The following is a 20,320-nucleotide window of genomic DNA, read 5'->3' as shown; positions in this document are numbered from 1 at the left end:
AGCTGCTCACTTTTCTGCTTCTCATCGCAACTTTATATCATTGTTATCATTTGTTTCCATTCCCAAGACTGTCCAGGAAGCCCTTACCTCCCTAGGGTGGCGACAAGCCATGGAAGAGGAACTCTCTGCTCTACAACACAATCACACGTGGGAACTCACTGCTCTTCCTCCTGGTAAGCATGCTGTTGGGTGTAAGTGGGTCTACACAGTGAAGTATCTTCCAGATGGCAGTGTGGAAAGATTGAAGGCTAGGTTAGTGGCCAAGGGCTATTCTCAGCTATTTGGTGTGGACTATATGGAGACATTTTCTACTGTGGCTAAAATTGGTTCAGTTCAGGTGTTGATTTCATTAGTTGCTATGTATGATTGGCCTCTTGTGCAACTTGACATCAAAAATGCTTTCCAACATGGTGATCTCATTGAGGAAGCGTATATGGAGCAACCGCCAGGGTTTGTTGCTCAGGGGGAGGATGGTAAGGTTTGTAAACTCAAAAGGCAAATTATGGACTGAAACAATCTCCACACACATGGTTTGGCAAGTTCAATGAAGTAGTGAAAGACTTTGGGATGAAACAGTGTCAGGTAACCATTATGTGTTCAACCATGAATCAAAAGATGGGAAAATCTTGCTAGTGGTGTATGTGGATGATATTGTCATAACTGGGAGTGATAGTAATGGGATTGACAGGTTGAAGAAATTCCTACAGGACCACTTCAATACGAAAGATTTGGGTAAGCTGAATTACTTCCTGGGAATAGAAGTTGCAAGGTCAAGGCATGAAATTAACTTATGTCAAAGAAAATATGTTCTTGACCTACTTGAAGAAACAGGACTGTTAGGTGCTAAACCAGTAGAGACTCCTGTGGAACTTAATGTCAAGTTGAGTGTTGATGCAAGTGAAGAATTTGATGATACTGGAAGATACAAGAGGTTTGTGAGAAAGTTGAATTATCTGACTATTACCCGACCAAATATATCATTTGTTGTGAGTATGGTGAGTCAATTTATGCAACATCCTCGGATTCCTCATTAGAAAGCAGTTATAAGGATTGTTAGGTACCTGTCGGGTGCTCCAGGTCGTGCTTTACTATACCAAAGTGGAGGGACTCTTGAAATATTAGGGTATGCAAATGCTGATTGGGCTGGTTCTATATTAGACAAGAGACCAACTACAAGGTATTGTACCTTCCTTGGTGGCAATCTTCTAACTTGGAAGAACAAGAAACAAATAGTGGTGGCAAGGAGTAGTGCAGAAGCTGAGTACAGAGCTATGGCTCATACCACATGTGAACTAGTATGGTTGAAAAACTTGCTACAAGAGATGGGGTTTTCGGTTGACAAACCCATGTGACTATATTGTGATAACCAAACTGCTGTTCACATCTTTTCCAACCCAGTCTTCCATGAGAGGACCAAACATTTTGAGGTTGATTGTCACTTTGTGAGAGAGAATGTGAAAAGTGGAGTGATAACCACATCTCATGTGAGCTCAAGAAATCAATGGGCAGATCTCTTTACAAAGGGATTATCTCAGAGCAGAGTAGATTATATTTGTGACAAGCTGGGACTATATGACATATACTCTTCAACTTGAGGGGGAGTGTTAGAATACACAAATCAAGGGTATTTTCGTCATTTGGGTTTATCTATTTGAGAGTGAAAGGTCTATTTTATTTAAGTTTAAGTTATATGTCCCATCACTTATGAGGGACAATATGGTCTTTCTTTTGACTGTATTATTGGAGATAAATACAAGTAGGTCGCCTAGAGGTGGACTGATTTTTCCTAATTTGGTCGAACCCTTCTTCTTCTCTTCTTCTTTCTCTTCTTCTTTCTCCTCTTCTTCTTCTTCTCTTTAACCTATAATGAAATAGGGATTTCACAGACTTTATGGTCTTATTGAAAATCCTTGGAGATGGAGCCAACTTCATTGAGGCTACTAATTCTGGAGTCACCTAACATAGTAGAGGCCCCTCTGAAAATACAATAATCCAGTGTCCAGGGCACTGGTCATTAGAGAAGCCATCTCAATCGTTGTCGTCGATTCATACCCCTGTTGACAACGATACCAAAATCATCATCACCACTACAACTTCCAACAATGGCGGTGAACAATAAGGGTATTTTAGGGATTTTAAAAAAATTACCAATCACATGATGTCACATGTGAATAGAGTGTGACGAAAAATTAATGGTAATGGAGGTTTTAGACAATTGTTAGAAAACTTAAGGGTAGCTTAAGACAATATGTAAATAGTAAGGGTAGTTCAAGAGATTTACCCTAGAAAATATGAGAACAATGAGTTGAGGGATGAAATTGTTTATTGATGTATTTGGTTTGTGATATGTCGATCGATACATTGAGGCTCTGTTCCAGTAAATAAGAAGGGAAACGCTGGTTAATAGAAATCTTTTTCTCATTGACAAACTTTATAGTGTTTGTTACATTAATTATTAGGTCTCATAGTGAAAATAGCTCCATTTATCTGAGTAAAACTTTTTCATCTCTCAGATGAGTAAGTAACTTTCCCACTTGGGGGAAAAGTTTATAAAACATGATAGAACAAGTTTATCCCTTTTAACATTAGTTTTTTTATAGGTAAAACGTCACTATATCTTACTCGTTAATCAAAAGAACATGGGTAAATTAATTTGTTCGGGTAAGTGTTACCCAAGAAACATTTACCTGGATAAATACAATTACCTGGGTAGGTAAATAAGCAGGGTCTGAATGGTGAATGCACCACTAGAGTAAATGCTAGAAATATGTTGGAAGATTTCTTCTAGTGTCAAGAGTGTGGGAGTTTGCTCTATAAATGTGGTAGATGTATGGACAGCCGATGAACCATCTAGTTGTTGCTAGGTTTCCATATGATAAGGGTTATAATTGAAGGTGACTCAAGATTAGTTATCAAAGCGCCCATGGAGTATTAACACCACCATGGAACATCTCATACATCCTATAAGAATGTTATGAATCTTGATGTTGCAAGAGATTTCATCTAACTATGACGTATTTACATGTTCTTCTCGAAGCCAACTTTGTTGTTGACTACCTTGCCAACGTATGTCACGTGAATCAGATATGTTTTCTAACAATCATAAAAACCTCTCCTATGTTTTCACTTCAATAAAATTCCCATATACTTTTTAGAAAACAAGCAACTACTTCCCTTCCTACATAGAAATACCAACCTAATGTGTTGTTTAAATGTCTATTTTGCCCTTATGCCTATTTATTTAAATGTAGAACTATTAAAGGGCAAATTTGTTAAAGTAGCCTCATGGTTTAGCTAATTGACTAACTTTACCCTCATGGTTAAGTACTAACAGAAAATAACAAAATGTCAAATTTGCCCTTTATTATTCTTCAAATTTTCAAAATAAAACATAACTAATCAAAAATTTTAGGAAGATGAGGAAGCTAATTGATGCTTCGTCTTCGTCTTCACCTCCACCTCCATCTCCGATGCTTCACATGGTGATCTCTAATCCCGCAAGTGTTCTCACCTTCTTCACTCTCTGTTGGATTGTTTATCTGGGTTTCAACCCTGCCTCTAATTCGGAACCACTAAATTTGATAACAATGATAGTGAAATCAAAGGGTTTTAGTCTCAATTTTTTTCAAAGAGAGTGTTTACCAATAAAGTCTAAAACATCAAGAGAAACAACCCATGCCAATCTTCTCTCATTTTGGTGACCAAAATGGGAGAGGAAGCCAAAGCTCAACTACTCATTGTTGCTCGCTCTGTAATTTGTCCCTTCATCTTGAACTCTAGTTTTTTTTTTCTTTCTAGACTTTTTTTTTAAGTTCAATAAAAGAAAAAAAGGGCAAACTAACCCAATAAACACATGAGAGACAGGGCTTCCTATCTTCTTCATTGTCTTTACGGTTTTCACCACTGCTTGAGCATCAAGTGAACACTGCACTGGCAGGCAAACATTAAAGTACTATTTCTCAAACTGTATTAAGTTCTACTCCATTGGTTGAACTTCATAGATGATGAAGAGAGGAAATTGATCCCACTCAACTAATGTTAGATTAACAATAGATGATAAAGAATCTGAAGAGGTTTTTGTTTCTTTAGAGAAATTTGTACTTTCTAGCTATCGTCGTCTCTACTGAGAACATTTTTTCAATTCTTGTTCATCATTTCAAAAGCTCTAAGTGCTTTATCAACTTCTGTAATAACAATCAAAATAAACAAGGGCAACCCTACTGATCAGGATAACATTTTCTTTCACGAATGCCCACTTTCTCCTCATCAACAAAGGTAGCCATCAGATCTTGTCCGTCGCCTCTCATTTGGTCAAACAATTTAATTGAGCATGGGTACCTAATTCACTCAATCTAACTATAGCATACTATTTCAGTCCTTAACATCCTTATACCATTTCAGATTTAAACATGAGAACGTGACAAGGATAGATCTTTTGTTAATAGAATTAAAGCACCTGATAAAAAAAATACATTAAAAATAATGGAAAAAGTTACAATGTTTGATAAGAGAAAATGGTCCACCATTTGGGTTGTAGGTACATCAATGGCAGTTGCAAAAGTATTTATATCCAGTAGTTGCAAAAGGAGGAGATAATGAAGAAGGAAGAGAGAAGAAAAGATATTGAGAAGAAAGAGAGCAATAATCTGGCTGCCCCCTTCACTTATTATTTATATTAAAAATATAAGAGGAGTACAAAGACTACTATGCCCTTATAGGGTGGCAAAACATAAAACAACATATAAAAGACTAAAAAAATAATAAAATTTGGACTCACATAATTGATGTGATCCCCACTTCATATCTAACAACTAATATAACACAACTACTCTAAAAACAACACAAAACTGACTAATCTTCAACACTCCCCCTTAAGTTGGGAGTAAATGTCACACATTCCCAACTTACGTAGATTATGTTCAAGTTTGTTCTTTGCAACCTCTTTAGTGAGAACATCAGCCAACTGCAACTCTAAAGAGACATAAAGCAAGCAAACTTCTCCGATTGTTACCCTCTCTCTTATGGTGTGTTTATCAACTTTAATGTGCTTTGTCCTATCATGCTGAATTGAATTGTGGGAATATTGATTGCAGTCTGATTGTCATAGTACAACACCATAGGTTTCCCTTCTTTTACCCTAATCTTACTCAATAGAGATCTAACCTAAAGTAGTTCTAAGACACCATGAGCCATGGACCTATACTCAACCTCTGCACCTAAAGTATTTCCACCTACAAAGGTACATACTCCTAATGTAGATCTCCTGTCATCTAAACACTCTGCCCAATCTGCATCTGTATAGGATTCCAACTTCAAATTTTCATGGTTTGAGAAAAGAATGCTTCTATCGGGGTGCTTCATTAGGTATGCAAGTATTCTCTCAACATCTTCTTAGTGCTGAACCCAAGGTGCATGCATGTACTGACTCACAATACTAACGGCATAGGAAATATCTGGTCGTGTCATATACAAATATAGCACTCAGCCCACCATTCTTTGATATCTCCCCACATCTTTTACCAACTTACCATCCACAACATTAATTCTATGATTTGGATCAATAGGAGTGTCAGTTGGTTTGGTTCCCAACTTCCCAATCTCTCGTCGTAGGTCAAGTACATACTTTCTCTAAGAAATGAAGATCCCATGCTTGGGTCTTGCAACTTCAATCACCAAGAAGTATTTGAGTTCACCAAGATCTTTGGTCTCAAATTCTTGCTACAATAATTGTTTGAGAACATCAATCTCCTCTAGATCATTTCCTCTAACCACTATATCATCCACATATACAATTAGAATTGACACAAGAGCATCTCTCCTCTTCACAAAAAGAGTGTGATCAGACTGAGTTTGTGTGAACCCAAAACGGATAAGTGCCCCTTTGGACCTGTCAAACCAAGCCCTAAGTGACTATTCAGGCCATACAAAGATTTTATAAGTTTGCACACATTTCCTTTACCAACATTTTCATAAAAACCTGTTGGAATGTCCATATATACCTCATCAAGCAAATCACCATTGATGATTGCATTTTTAACATCAAGTTGAAACAGGGGCCATGAATAAGTGGTTGCTAGAGACAGAAGAATACGAACTAAACTCATCTTAGTCACTGGTGCAAAAGTTTCCAGATAATCAATGCTATAAGTCTGCGTATACCCTTTTGCAACCAACCTTGCCTTATACCTCTCTATCCTACCATTGGCCCTGTAGTTTACAATGAACACCCATCTACATCCAACTGTCTCATTGTCTGGAGGAAGATCAACTATTTTCCAAGTTTGATTTTTAACCAAGGCTTCCATCTCTTCTTGCATGACTGTTTTCACTCAAGTTTGGAGAGAGCCTCAGTAACATTCCTGAGTATATACACAAAATCCAATGAAGAAATTATGGCTTGGTAGGAGGGTGACAAGGCACTGTAGGAGAGATGGTGTGAAATGTAATGAGTTGTACATTTTCTCTTCCCTTTGCGAAGAGCAATGGGAAGGTCAATGTCAATGAAATTAGGTGCAACAATAGTGTTAGGTATAGGACAATTATATTAGGAGAAATAACAGGCTCAGGCTCAAGGGGAATACTTGGAACTGTTTATGCTAAATCTAGAGCTTTTGAAGGATTGATGGAGATTGATGTGGGTTGAGCATGTGTGGAGTCAATCATCGTCTGCTGGCATTGATATTTTTGTGAGACTGCCCATAGTGGCTCAGGTAATGGATCTAATGGAGGTGTTGATAGAACTGATAATGGAAATGATGAAGGCACAGGAAGAGGAACATACTATGAGTTCTCCTCCCCAAAACCACTCGAGAAAAAGGTGGATTCAAAAAAGGTAACATCCATAAAAACAAATATGCTCTCAACACAGAGTCATAATAACAATACCCCTTTTGGTTCTGAGCATACCCAAAGAAAACAATTTATTAACCTTAGGATCCAATTTTTTGCGATTGGGGCCAAGAATGTGAATAAAGGAAACACAACCAAAAACCCCTAGAGGTATGTGGAACATCTCCCCATTTGGAAAAAAGAGGCTAAATGACACCTTAAACCCCAAAGTTCGTGAAGGAACACGGTTAATCAAGTGCACAACTGTAAGAACTGCATCTCCCCATAAATGGACAAGAACTGAAGCACATTCCACAAGACTTTTGCTACCTCCACAATGTGTCTATTTTTCCTCTCTGCTACTCCATTCTATTGTGATGTATATGCACAAATGCTCTTATGAATTACACCATGCTCCAAAAAATATGCGGTCAACTCCTCTTCGAAATACTCTTTAGCATTATATGATCTGAAGGCCTTAGTTCTCAGTCCAAATTGTGTGAGAATCATCTAATGGAACAGTTATACAAAGTTAGGAACCTCATCATGGGATCTCATCAAATATATCCAAGAATACTGTGTATAATCATCCACAAACAAGAGAAAATAACGGTAGCCACCCATGGAAGGAATATGATATGGTCCTCATACATCAGTGTGAGCAACATCAAAAGCAAAAGCACTTTTTTTATTACTTGGTTTAAAATAATGTCTACAATGTTTTCCTAATTGACAACTCTCACACTCTAAGGTAGATAACTGGAGAGACTCAAATAACTTTGGAAACATAAATTTTAAAGAACCAAAAGAAAGATGCCCCAACCGATTATGCCAGAGCATAATCTGACTCATTGATTCTGATCCACTACTACTACTGCTACTAACACGGTGGCTCTGATGTCTCAGAATCTCATCTAGAAGGTAGACTCCATTCACCTCACGACTACTCCCAATCATCTTCTTTGACTCCAGATCTAGCAAAACACAATTACCAGGAAGGAAAGTCACTGAACAATTCAATTTTTTTGTCAAAAAACTAATAGAAAATAGGTTGGTATGAATTCTAAGGACATGTAAAATAGAAGACAGAGTTATATCATTGGTCACTCTAACTGTCCCCTTCCCAGCAATGGGAATATGTGAACCATATGATGTAGAGACATTGTCTCTACCAGAGCACAACTGATAAGAACTAAAGAGGGTAGGAACATTAGTCTTGTGCTCAGATGCTCTTGAGTCTATAATGCAGGGATGTCCCTCCTTACTTGAAGTGGATGCAAGATTTGCAGTTGCATATGAACTACTTGTATGAGCAAAAGAAGTGGTGTAGTTGGCTCTTGTACTTTGTTATCCATCTGAAAGGCTAGAACTAGTTATATCTTTTTTACTCATAAGCTGTCCAAACATTTCCAATTTTGTTATCACCGCTACTACTACAATGGATTCCTAATCAGTTTAGGAAAGAGGGACCGAAGAGTCCCCTGTAGTGGCCACATTTGCATTTCCCTTCTTGTTCTTGATTCGAGCAGGCATAAGATGTGGATGAAGCTTCCAACAAGTATCTTTTGTATGCTTAGGCTTCTTATAGTAATCACACACCAAGTCCTTATCCTCTCTCATAGTCTCACTGCTCCCTTCGTCTCCATTCAGCTTAGGTTTGGTTGTACTAACCATAGCCGACTGGTCAATCCCAGGCTGTCTCAGCATGACATTCCTCCTGCTCTCCTCTCTAGAAATAGCATAGGCTTGAGAGAGTGTCACACTCTCCCTAGAAAGGATATGCTACTTAGCAATGTCAAATTCAGGGTTCAGCCCTGCCAAGAACTCAAAAACCCTATTTTTTTCTACCAGCTTCTGATAGGTTGTTGCATCATTAACACTTTCCCACACCCCAGTTTCTAAGTGATCTATCTCCTACCAAAGGGTTTTCAGCATAGAGAAATACATGGCAAGGTGTTTGTTTCCCTGTTTTATACTAATCACCTGATTCCTTAGCTGATAGGCTCTGGCTACATTCCGTTTCTAATAATAGGTTTCAGTTACTCCATCCCAAATCTTCTTTGCAGTGTTAGCCCATAAAATTTTTTTGCCAATGTGAGGTAGCATAGAATTACACAACCAAGATATCACCATGTAATTCTCCTGTACCCACCGAGAGGAATCTATATCTGGTTTCCTCTACTCCCCAATGATGTACCATAATTTCCCGCGGGCACCAATGACCATCTTAGATGATTGTGCCAATTCTAAATAGTTTGTACCATCAAGTTTTATTGTAGTAATGATTCTAAACCCAAAAATATCACTACCACCTCTAATGACCAATCCCATGATATCGGTGGAATTTAGCTCGGTACTCCAACTCTCCACCTTGCTTCAAACAACTCAACAATCAGAAAGAAAGAAGGTTGAGAGCCTCCAAGAACAATTAAAACCACACACACAGGAACAAACCCTTACGGGAAAAGAAAACCCTAATCGGAGAGAAATCTCTATCCTCCCAACGTATCCCAACAAAGAGAATAGTGAATCACCCACTCCAAAACGCCCATAAAGGTCCAAAAAACTAACCACCCCTTACAGAAAAAAAAAGAAATCCAACGATACCTGTGTGCCCAAGATCAGATAAAAAACAAAGAGTCCATCTTTTCTAGGACTCTTCCCCGTACTCTAGTTCTTCCTGAGTTTGATGCCAAAACGAAAATCACCTTCCTAATGACTAGATCTCACCAAAAAATCCAAGAACTGGGCAATCTATAGCAGATCGATCATCCCTTTGTTACTTCATGCAGTCAGCTGATCTAGGGCTGCATGAGAATGCTTCAAGAACCCTAACCGAGGCTCTAATACCAAGTAGAAATCTACTGAAATAAAAAATGTGAAAGAAAAGAGTGTTTTCTTGAAGAGAGAAGGATGAGAGAAGAATAAGAAGAAGAGATCTTGAGAAGAAAGAGAGCAATAATCTGGCCGCCCCCTTCACTTATTATTTATATTAAAAATATAAGAGGAGTACAAAGACTACTATGCCCTTATAGGGCGGCAAAACACAAAACAACATATAAAATACTCAAAAAAATAATAAAATTTGGACTCACATAACTAATGTGGTCCCCACTTCCTATCTAACAACTAACATAACATAACAACTCTTAACTAATCTTCAATAGCTCTCTCTCTCTCTCTCTCTCAAGTTTGCCTCATTCTCTTTCATTTGTTATGTCCATCACATACACATGGACTTTCTCATAAACAAAATCAATTGCAGAGAGCTTGAGGCATGGCCTATGAATCTATCACCCCCATTCCCTTTCTCTCTCTTCAAACATAATCTATAGGGGAAAGTGAAAGGTTGTAAGTTGGGCAGAAGTTGGTGATAGTGCGAAAAGGGCACCACTGTACATGGGTAAAAAAAATACGACAACCCTCACTAATGGTTCCGGTTATATAATTCAATCTCTCACTATTGCTATGGATGAATATGGTTTCCCCCACCCTGCTAGATATTAGAGTTTAAGAGTGGGTAGACGAGGATTGTCGCATATGTGAGTTGCTGGAAATCAATGTGGAAACGTCAATTGTGGATAGCTTTGTGATTGATTACAATGTAGTTGATGATGACGATGATAAATGAATAATCATGATTTATAGGATCTAACAAAGGATTTAATTTTCAAATAGAAAATAACACCTTTTCTTGCATTCAGATTTTTCTTTTTTGGGAAATTGTCTAAAACTCACCATAAGTTTTCAACGTTTCTCTTAAACTCACCACAACTTTTCAAATTGTCTAAAACTCACCATGAGTTTTCAACATTTCTCTTAATTTGACGTTAAACAGACTAACAGGTGTTAATATATTACCATTTTAACCTTCATAGAAAAATAAAAATATATACAAAATAAATTAACGGGTGTTAATATATTACCATTTTAATATTTAGACATGAAAAAGGGAAAAGTTCAAAAAAATATTTTCAAATATAAAATACATAAAAACATAAATATTACAAAAATATAAAAAATTATAGAAATTGCAAAAAAAATACAAAATTATTTTCAATTTATAGAAACTATAGAAATTGAAAAACAAAACCAGAAAATAAAAATTGTAGAAAAAAACACAAAAAATTATAGAAAAACACAAAAAATTGTAATAAATAAAAAAAATACAAAACATTTTATAGATTGTAGAAAATAGAAAAATGTAAAAAACATAAATTATAAAAAAACATTGTAAATTATAACAAAACACTAAAAATGCAAAAAAAAACAAGAAAATTGAAAACTGAAAAAGACCATTTTGCCTCTAACTCACCATTCAAGGGCAATTTAGTCATGAAAATTGTTATTTATGCTGACATGGATACCTCTGTTAAGAAGCATTAATAGTACACTAACGGAAGGTGAGTTTTGGAAAATAAAAACTTACTGACATGGTGAGTTTTAGACATTTTGAAAACTTGTGGTGAGTTTAAGAGAAATGTTAAAAACTCATGGTGAGTTTTAGACAATTTCCCTTCTTTTTTTCTTATCTATTATATCTTTCTTCTTTGTTGTGAAATGCTAGTCTAAATTTGCAAAAGAAAAAAAAAAGAATAAAAAGTGAGAGGAGATAGAAGAATAAAGATAGGAGAGAGAGAAAGGAAGAGAGGAGGGAATTGAAGGATGGAAGACAACTTTCTTCAACACCTTTGGTTCTTAGTTATTGTGCGAGGAAGACGAGCAATGCTTTCTTGGGTATTTTGGTAATTTTATATTTTAATTGATAAATATAAAGGCAATAAAGGTACTTTCAAAATATAAATGTATCATATTGAATTATGATGGAAGGGAGGTAACTATATGTTTTTTTACAAAATTATAGGGGAGGCTTTTGTTAAAGTGAAAATATAAGAGAGTTTTTATGATTGTTAGGAAACACATAGGAGGTTTATTTTACCCATTTGTTTTTGGGAGAATGACTGTTCATCCCACCTCAGAATTCTTAACCCCACTAGGTGGGATGAATCATAATGGTGGATTGATGCCAAATCCACGGGTAGGATGCGATTTTTAGGGTGCTAGGGGGATGTAATTTCATAATTCTATGGTGGGCTGCAGTGTACTTCTCTGTTTATTTCTTTGGGATAAGTAGACTGCACTCCACCTCATAAATCTGAAATTACAGGCCCCTCCTAGTCTACTAGTAACCCCTTATAAACCGCATCCTGCCCGTGGATTTGACATCGATCCACAGTCAAGATTCATTCCACCTCAGTGGAACTAAGATTTTTAGGGGTGGACTAAACAGTAAAAACTCCTATTTTTTTACACCTAGGGGTGCATGATCCTTTTGCATTTAAAACATTAAAGAACTTTTTTTGAAATAGCCATCATAGCTCAAATTAATTTTTTTTACCAAAGTGCCATTGAATAAATCATGCTCAAGGCCCCTCTTCATCATCATCATCATCATCATCATCATCATCATCATCATCATCATCTTCTTCTTCTTCTTCTTCTAAAGTTTATGACTTCTTTCTAAACTTTTTCTTTTATTTTAATGAAAGCTTTGGCCTTTGTTTTTTTCCTTGTTGTTCCAAATCCCATATGGTTTTCAGATTTCACATGAAATCTGAATGGCTATCATTTCTATTAAGCCCATTCAAAATCAGATCCCCATAGACCACATGCAATGGCAATGTTGTTTCCATCAAGAAAAATCTGATTAAGCTTTGTAATCCACCGTCTATCATTTGCTATTTTATATTCACTAACATCTTGAAGCAAAATCTGATCAAACTTTGTAATCCAATGCCCTTCGTGGCAGAATATGTTCCATGGTATGTACACCATAAAAGTACTAGCAGTAGCGTAACACTCATTATTTATGTTATCTAAGGCAATCGGTAATACATGGAATGGAAGCAATAGTCATGGTTGAAGCCCACAAAGAGGAGTTTTTTGGGGGCATTCTTTTTTCGAATTTTGAGAGGGGGAAAGTTGGTCAATGGGATTTTGGTTCTCAACCAAGAATCATATGTTCTTTTTTCAGATTTATGTGGGGACCAGGGAAAGTTGTTTATTTTCTTGGTATCACTTATCTCCTAGGTGGGTAAATAACTTTCCCACCTAAGGGGAAAGTTGCCAACACTTGAATGGGACAAAAATGCCCCTATTAATAATGGATTTTTATGGCTAAAATGATCATTGCCTTATTTACATGAGAAATAAAAGAACATGGGTAGATCCACTTGCCCGTGTAAGTGTTTCCCAAGAAAAACTTACCCAAGTAATGACATTTACCTAGGTAAATAACTTACCAAAAAGCGACATTGATGTTTGCACAAAAATGGGCATTTCAAAAGTCAAAACCCTAGTGAATTTGTCCTTCCACTCTCTATTCGTCTACACCAAATCTAATATATATATATATATATATTATGTTAAAACCCATAGCCCACTACCACCATTTTCAATCCATTCATAAAAAAATGCAGAAAATGCAAAAGTAGCTATCCACAACCACTTCTACCTACATTCTATCAATCTCACTTAATCATTAACCCTCTATGTATCATAACAAAAGAAAATTATCCATGTCCTAATAATTATTGAAAAGCTATTTTTTTGAAATAAATATTTTTTGAAATTTTAATAATTATTTAAAATATTAATAAATATAAATTTAACAGTATTGATTCCATAATGTAAATTTAACATTACTGATTCCCCATATTTAGTACGAGGTCATTCACTAGTTTTCTAATAACAAAAAAGGCAACCCGTGAGCAAAGAAACATGATATTAGACAAAGAAACCAATAACTCCATACAAAACAATACTCGGAAAACTAAAGTAGTTGGTGGTTGTTACTGGTGGTGGTGTTGGTTGTAGTGAAATAGGGAAATTTTAAGTTGGTTTTGGTCAATTGAGTTTGCAACATAGCAACCTGAAGTTAATCGACTCCAATCAAATATTCAGTTTATTGTCTCAATATTCTTTTACTTTTTGTCTTATATACATGGATTTTGTGGAGAGAGAGAGAAAGGGAGAAAGAAATGTGCTTACCTTGAAGTTAAGAGAGGAGAATAAAAAACTCTAAGATGGTGGATATGGTGAGAAGAGGGAGAGGAGAGAGACTCTCACATGATGAGGGCGGTGAGAAGGAGATGAGAAACCAAAATTAAAAAAACAAGAAAGGAAAATTGGGTACCACCGAATACATGTCTTTGTAGTCAAGGGAATTTTGGTAAAGAACTCTCCCGTTCACTCTTTTTGCAATAAGTTTGAAAACATAACTGATTTTGCTAATTACTAAAGTTTTATTAACTTTTTTTTGCAAAAAGTCCATACACACACAAAGAAAACAAAATAGAAGACCAATAAAACAGTTACAAACTAATGTATAATTTACATTAAAATTCTTGGAATAAATGAATATTTCAAAATAGGAAAAAATGATCATATAAAAAATGACTTATGAAAAAATAGAACAAATTTATTTACATGGAAGTGCTCCAAATTGAAAATAAATTGAGAAAATAGAAGAAATTTATTAGTTTAAAATATAAATATAAATCTGTTACTTTATGATTATCTTAGAGAAAAGAACATAACTGTCCAATAAAAATATTTTTTGACAAAATGTAAATTTATTAATTGTTTGAAAAGTTATTTGTGGAAGCTATCCATCTTATTTTAAAAAAGGAAAAAGATGTGGAAATGAAAGTGTTTCAAATATCTCTACTTGCTCTTGGAAAGTAACCATTTATTTATTATCGTGCCTGGAAAGTAAAATTTGTTCATATTTCAAACTATTATTTTAAGACCTCTTTTCACTTTTAGTCCATACATGAAGCCTAGCAACATTATTATTTTTTGTCCCAAAAATGTCCTCCATGAATTTTATTCATTATTTATTATTAATAATACATTCCTACTAATATTTTTATTAAAAACTTATAAATAAAGTAATATTAAAATAATAATATAATATCAATATTATTCTAATGATATTTTATTATTAAAATACTATAAAAATGATAATAGTTTATTGTATTAAAATAGTACTTTTTATGATTTTTATGTTCTATTATAAATATTTTACGTTTCATGTTGTTGTTTATATAAATTTTGTATTTTCATTAATACTTTATTCTTCATAAAATTAATTTTATCAACGCAAAATATCCATTCTTATAATTAACTACAAGGACAAAATGGTAAAGTAACCATTTTCAAAATTCATCATTTACATTCTAAAACAACATTCTTTACATTTATACTTAAAAAAAAAGAAAAACAATTCTCAAAATACTTTGTTTTAATGTCTTTTCATTTTTTTTTACCTTTCAAATCATCAAAGAAAACACCACCAACCTTAAACGAATTAACTTGTGGTATTGTAAAAAATTAAGCACAAAGATTGAATGTTGTTGAAAAATAAAACAAAATAGGATTGTGTTTGTATAAACTTTCTTTTGTGTTTAGAAAGTCGCATGGAAAGCTTGTTTTCACGATCCACCAACCTTAATACACGAACAAGAGGGCCACACACTTTAAGCGTAAAGATAACATTATTCCAAAATGTGGGCATTATGATTGTCTCCCCTATTCTTTTCCCTTTTACTTCTTTTATTCATTTGCTATCATTTCATTCCTTTGAGTTAAATAAATATCTCAAATTCTTCTTTTGTTTGTATATACTCCGCAATGTGAGAAAGCAAAAACCCATTTTGCTAGCCTAATCAATTCTCTTTGATTTGTGAACTTTCTTATCAGACATAAAATATATTTTGTGCTTTTACTATATGCTCTTGCAAATTGTTAAATATCATTTTCATAACAATATTTTAAAAGCAACTAAAAGTGAAAATATAAATTAGTCTTTGGTTATGACATATTTCTATATGACATTTGACATGACAAATTCCACATGTCAATTATTATTATTTTTTTTGTTTTGTTGACATTTGTAATATAAGAATGTCACATAACCCATAATTGTGCTATATGGTACAAACTAATGGTAGGTGGCATGTATTTTGCAACATTTATGGTCATTAAACTTATCATATATTTTGCCATGCATGTGTTATAAATTTGCCTCATGGTGTATATTTTATCATATGCCACACTTTTTACCATATGGCATACATTTTGTCATGTATATTTTGCCACATGTCACAAATTTTGACATATGATATATATTTTATTATGTGTTATGAAAGGTTTCAAATGTCACAAAATTTGTTATGTGGCATATATTTTATCATGTGAATGCTTTATTGTGTTTATATCACATGTGGTAAAACTGCAAACATTTATTCCTTGTTGCATTTTATAAAAAATATATTTGTCCCAAAATGTATAGCATAAATACAAAGTAATTTATATTGATTTTGTGTTTTTAATTTTCTTTTTGTTGTAAATTTGCATGGCTTTAAAAAAATACTTTTGAAACACACTTAACCAAACATCAAGCTTTTTTTTTTTATTGTCGAATCACAAAAACACATCTAAAAAATCTTATCCCTACATTTAAAGGGCAATTCTACCCTTACTGTTTAGCTAATAGACTAACTCAACCCTTACTATTTAAATTTAATTATTGTCTTAAACCAACCTACTATTTCTAACAATTTCAACCATCGTTAAATTGTAACATAAAGGATGAAATATTCATTTTGCCCTTAAGTTAAGAGAAAAGCTATGAGAGAGACTACCAACCGATCTCTACCATCAACGACAACAATGAATACGATCCCAAAATCATGTCCTTGAATCTGAATGACGACAATCATGAAAACGAAGAGGAATCGCTTCCACCATCTCAGAATCACGTCCTTGTCACCAAATAAGACAACAGTCGTCCATCAACTGAAAAGCATACGAGTCTTGTTGCAAACGAATGAAGAAAAGAAAGTAAATTTCTGAATTTGGCAGTTTTAAGACTGACTCGACAAATCCAGCCAAGGAATCACCAGTGTGGAGACTGTAATAGTGACCGTAATAGTCCCGTTCATAGGCGATGATTTTTACCTAACTTACAAAAGATGGACAAAGGGTAATATTAGGTTTTAAAAAATTTTATATGTCACATGGTGTCACATGTGTATGGATTTTGATGGAACATTAACAAAAGCTAACGGTAGGGGTAGAGGAAGTCAATTGTCAAAAACAGTAGGGGTGGTTTAAGACAATAATTAAATAGTAAGAGTATAATTATTCAATTAGCTAAACAATAAGGGTAGTTTAAGAAATTTGCCCTTCTTTAAATGTATACTACTACGTTAAACTCAAAGACAATCAATCACAATCATAATGGCTCACATATAGTACATAGTCAAAGGGTTCTCTTAAGAATATATGCAATAAAATAAGCATTAAACCCATGCCACTTTGCTTACAAATATATATTTTATTGGATTAAAACATTCAAACATAATTACTTCCAATCTATGACAACCTTGCCCATAAATTAGCAATTTTCCCCTTAAAAAACAAAATTTGCAATTTTTTCCTCCCCCAAAATAACACCACTACAAATCCCACTTCAATCCCTCAATGATGTTTAACCCAAGTTTTGAATATCCCTCCTTACAACAAAGTAGTTTCTCTTTTATTATTTTATCCTATAAAATAACTCCTCAACTAAATAAACATAGAAAACAATAAAAAAATGGTTGGTAATCAATTTTTCAAAATATGAAATAAACTATGAATAGGACTTTGTACATTTAAATTAAAATTTACCCATTTAATCAAATAAAATAATAAGCATCGAAAATCAATGTCATTAATGAACCTATTCATTAATCAAAGAACTACATATATAAAGAAAAGATTCAATAAGGTTGGAGCTAAGATGCCAATATTAATGTTTAGTGCTATAAAACCCCAACAAAAAGAGTCATTTAGTTCCATTGCTATTTATTTATTAAATGTTTTGTACGATATCTTCATTGAAAAACAAGAAAACTATTGAAAATTATATTTTAACATTTTTTGACAACTAATCACCATTAACACCATTAGGCGCTACATAAGTTTTATAGTGTAAAAATGCCTAAGCATTGAGGGGCATCAAATAGGCATTTTCCCCAACAAATAATTTTCACACAACATGAGAAAAAGTATTTCTTTGATAAATGGCTTAAACAAACATCTTTTAAAACTCTATTGGGGAAATACCCATGTAGCACTAAGTTGGCATTGTGTTTTAGATAAATGACAATTGAACCAAACACAATCAAAACTATAATAGCTATTATTCAAAACGATCGATTTGTGTATAAACTTATGCATATCAGTATCAAACAAAAGCAACAACATATTTGCAAAACAAAGGAAAAAAACTAGGAAGAAGGAACTAAGCATATAAATAAATTCGTATACATTACTATGAAAGAAGGAAAATTGGAGACAAACATTAAACAAACTATACATAGATAGCAAACATTTAGCAAAATATAACAACAACAACAAGAAAAAGAAGAAGAACAACAACAACAACAACAACAATAACAATAACAATAATAGTGTACGTGAGAAGAAGTCTAGAAGAAAATATGTTTTTGCAACAAATGACGAAAGATATATAAAAGACAAAAGTTATGTTGGTTACTAAGAAGACCATTAAACACAACTAAACTCTACACCCCTCATGATCCCTAAACAAACAACTTAGTCTTATATACGTGAGAACCACTAGTCAAACAACTAAACCCCAATCAACATCCATGGGGATTAAAGGATAAACATTAAACCTCAACAAACACCCTTAATAACCACATGACAAACAATAGACACTGCGATTATCTAAGGAATCAATTGACCTCGCTAAATCAATTATAAAAACACTAAGATGTGCCTTGCACACACACGTATAGATAACAATTAGAAAATAAAGGACCCACATTGTTGACCCTTTTGGCTTAGTACCTATATAATAAACCAAACATGTGTTGACTTAGTTTGTACAATTTTTTATAATTCATACAAATATGCATTTATCCTATATAATTCATATATTGGGTACAACAATTGTAAATTTTGTAATCAATTGCCAACTTTTTTTTGTTTAAATTAACATATTAGACCTTGTCTTTGGATTGTGGGATATGTGTCATTGTAAATTTTGGGCCTAGATGAACCCTTTGTGTTAAAAGGGTTGGATTCTACATAAATAAGTAGAGCTTGGCTCTTAGTAGACATGAGGCAATCAAACATAATTGTAGGTTGTAGCTAGTAGTTTGTGAACTCAAGCTAAATAGGACAAAGCTGAGCACAACCTACTTATTTGCACCATGACTTAATTCATACTGATCTAATAATCTGAGACAATTTATGCTATATCACTAATGTGAGAGATATGAGATTTTAGAATTACAATGGGTTTTCACCAAGGTTCAATATTTAACCCTCATTTGTTTGCATTAATCATAGATGAATTAATTGTACACGTTTAAGAGGATGTCATATGGTGCATGTTATTTGCCAATGACATGTTTTTAAACGATTAAACTAAATAAATGATTAAATGCAAAATCAGGATTATGAACAAATGCATTGGAAGTAAGCGGTTTTAAAGCACACACACACACATGTAATATATGTTATGAAATTTTAGTAATAAAGAATGCAAACGATACACACTTGTCAGCACTCAATTTTTGCTCGGTCTATCGCTTAAACCTCAAATTTACCCCAAACACTTGATCAGACCCATCCAACCTCCTTAAAACATCCAAAAACCAAAAAATCCCAAATTTCACCCTGAAAGCCCTTAGATCCACCATTAAACTTGTTCGATACCTATCTGATAGCCCCAATTGACCCTTATTTACACCTCAACCACTAGATATGACCCCACCATCAGACCCAAGACCTCCCAAAACACCCACTTGTAAAATTTCATCCCAAAACACTTTTGCTTATTCCTTCATCACACCAAGATTCCATTTTAAGGCTCTAGATTGACTGGCTTCCAAATCCGCCTGATCCGAACCCATGTGACCCAATTTAACCTTACCAATCACATCAGACTACCCAAAAACCCTACCCTATGAAATTACACCCAAAACTACCTTCATTTATCCCTTCACCAAACATAGATTTCACTCCAAGGTTATAGATTAACCAAATCAAACCCATTCCAAATCTACTTGATTTGGGCCCATTTGGGCCAATCTGATCCCACCAATAAACCCAAAATGTCCTAAAACTCCACCCTGCAAAATATCAGCCAAAAATACCCTCATTTACCCATCCATCCAAAAAGATTCAATTTCGGTCAATTTCGCTACTCACTCATGCAAAACCCTTCTCTGCACCCAGCCCATCTCCATCTTCCACCTCTTGACCCGAAATCACTCACTAGTGGACCAGAACCTGGTTCAATCCCTGGACCCGGTTTAACCCAGGTTATCGAAAATTACCAAAACACCCTTTTCCCCGAAATTACAAAAATGCCCCTGCTTCTATATAAATTCAACCGAAACTCTATTCG

Source organism: Nelumbo nucifera, chromosome 3, assembly GCF_055504915.1.
Source record: "Nelumbo nucifera cultivar China Antique chromosome 3, China Antique-T2T, whole genome shotgun sequence".
Lineage (NCBI taxonomy): Eukaryota > Viridiplantae > Streptophyta > Magnoliopsida > Proteales > Nelumbonaceae > Nelumbo > Nelumbo nucifera.
This window is presented reverse-complemented; position numbering follows the sequence as displayed.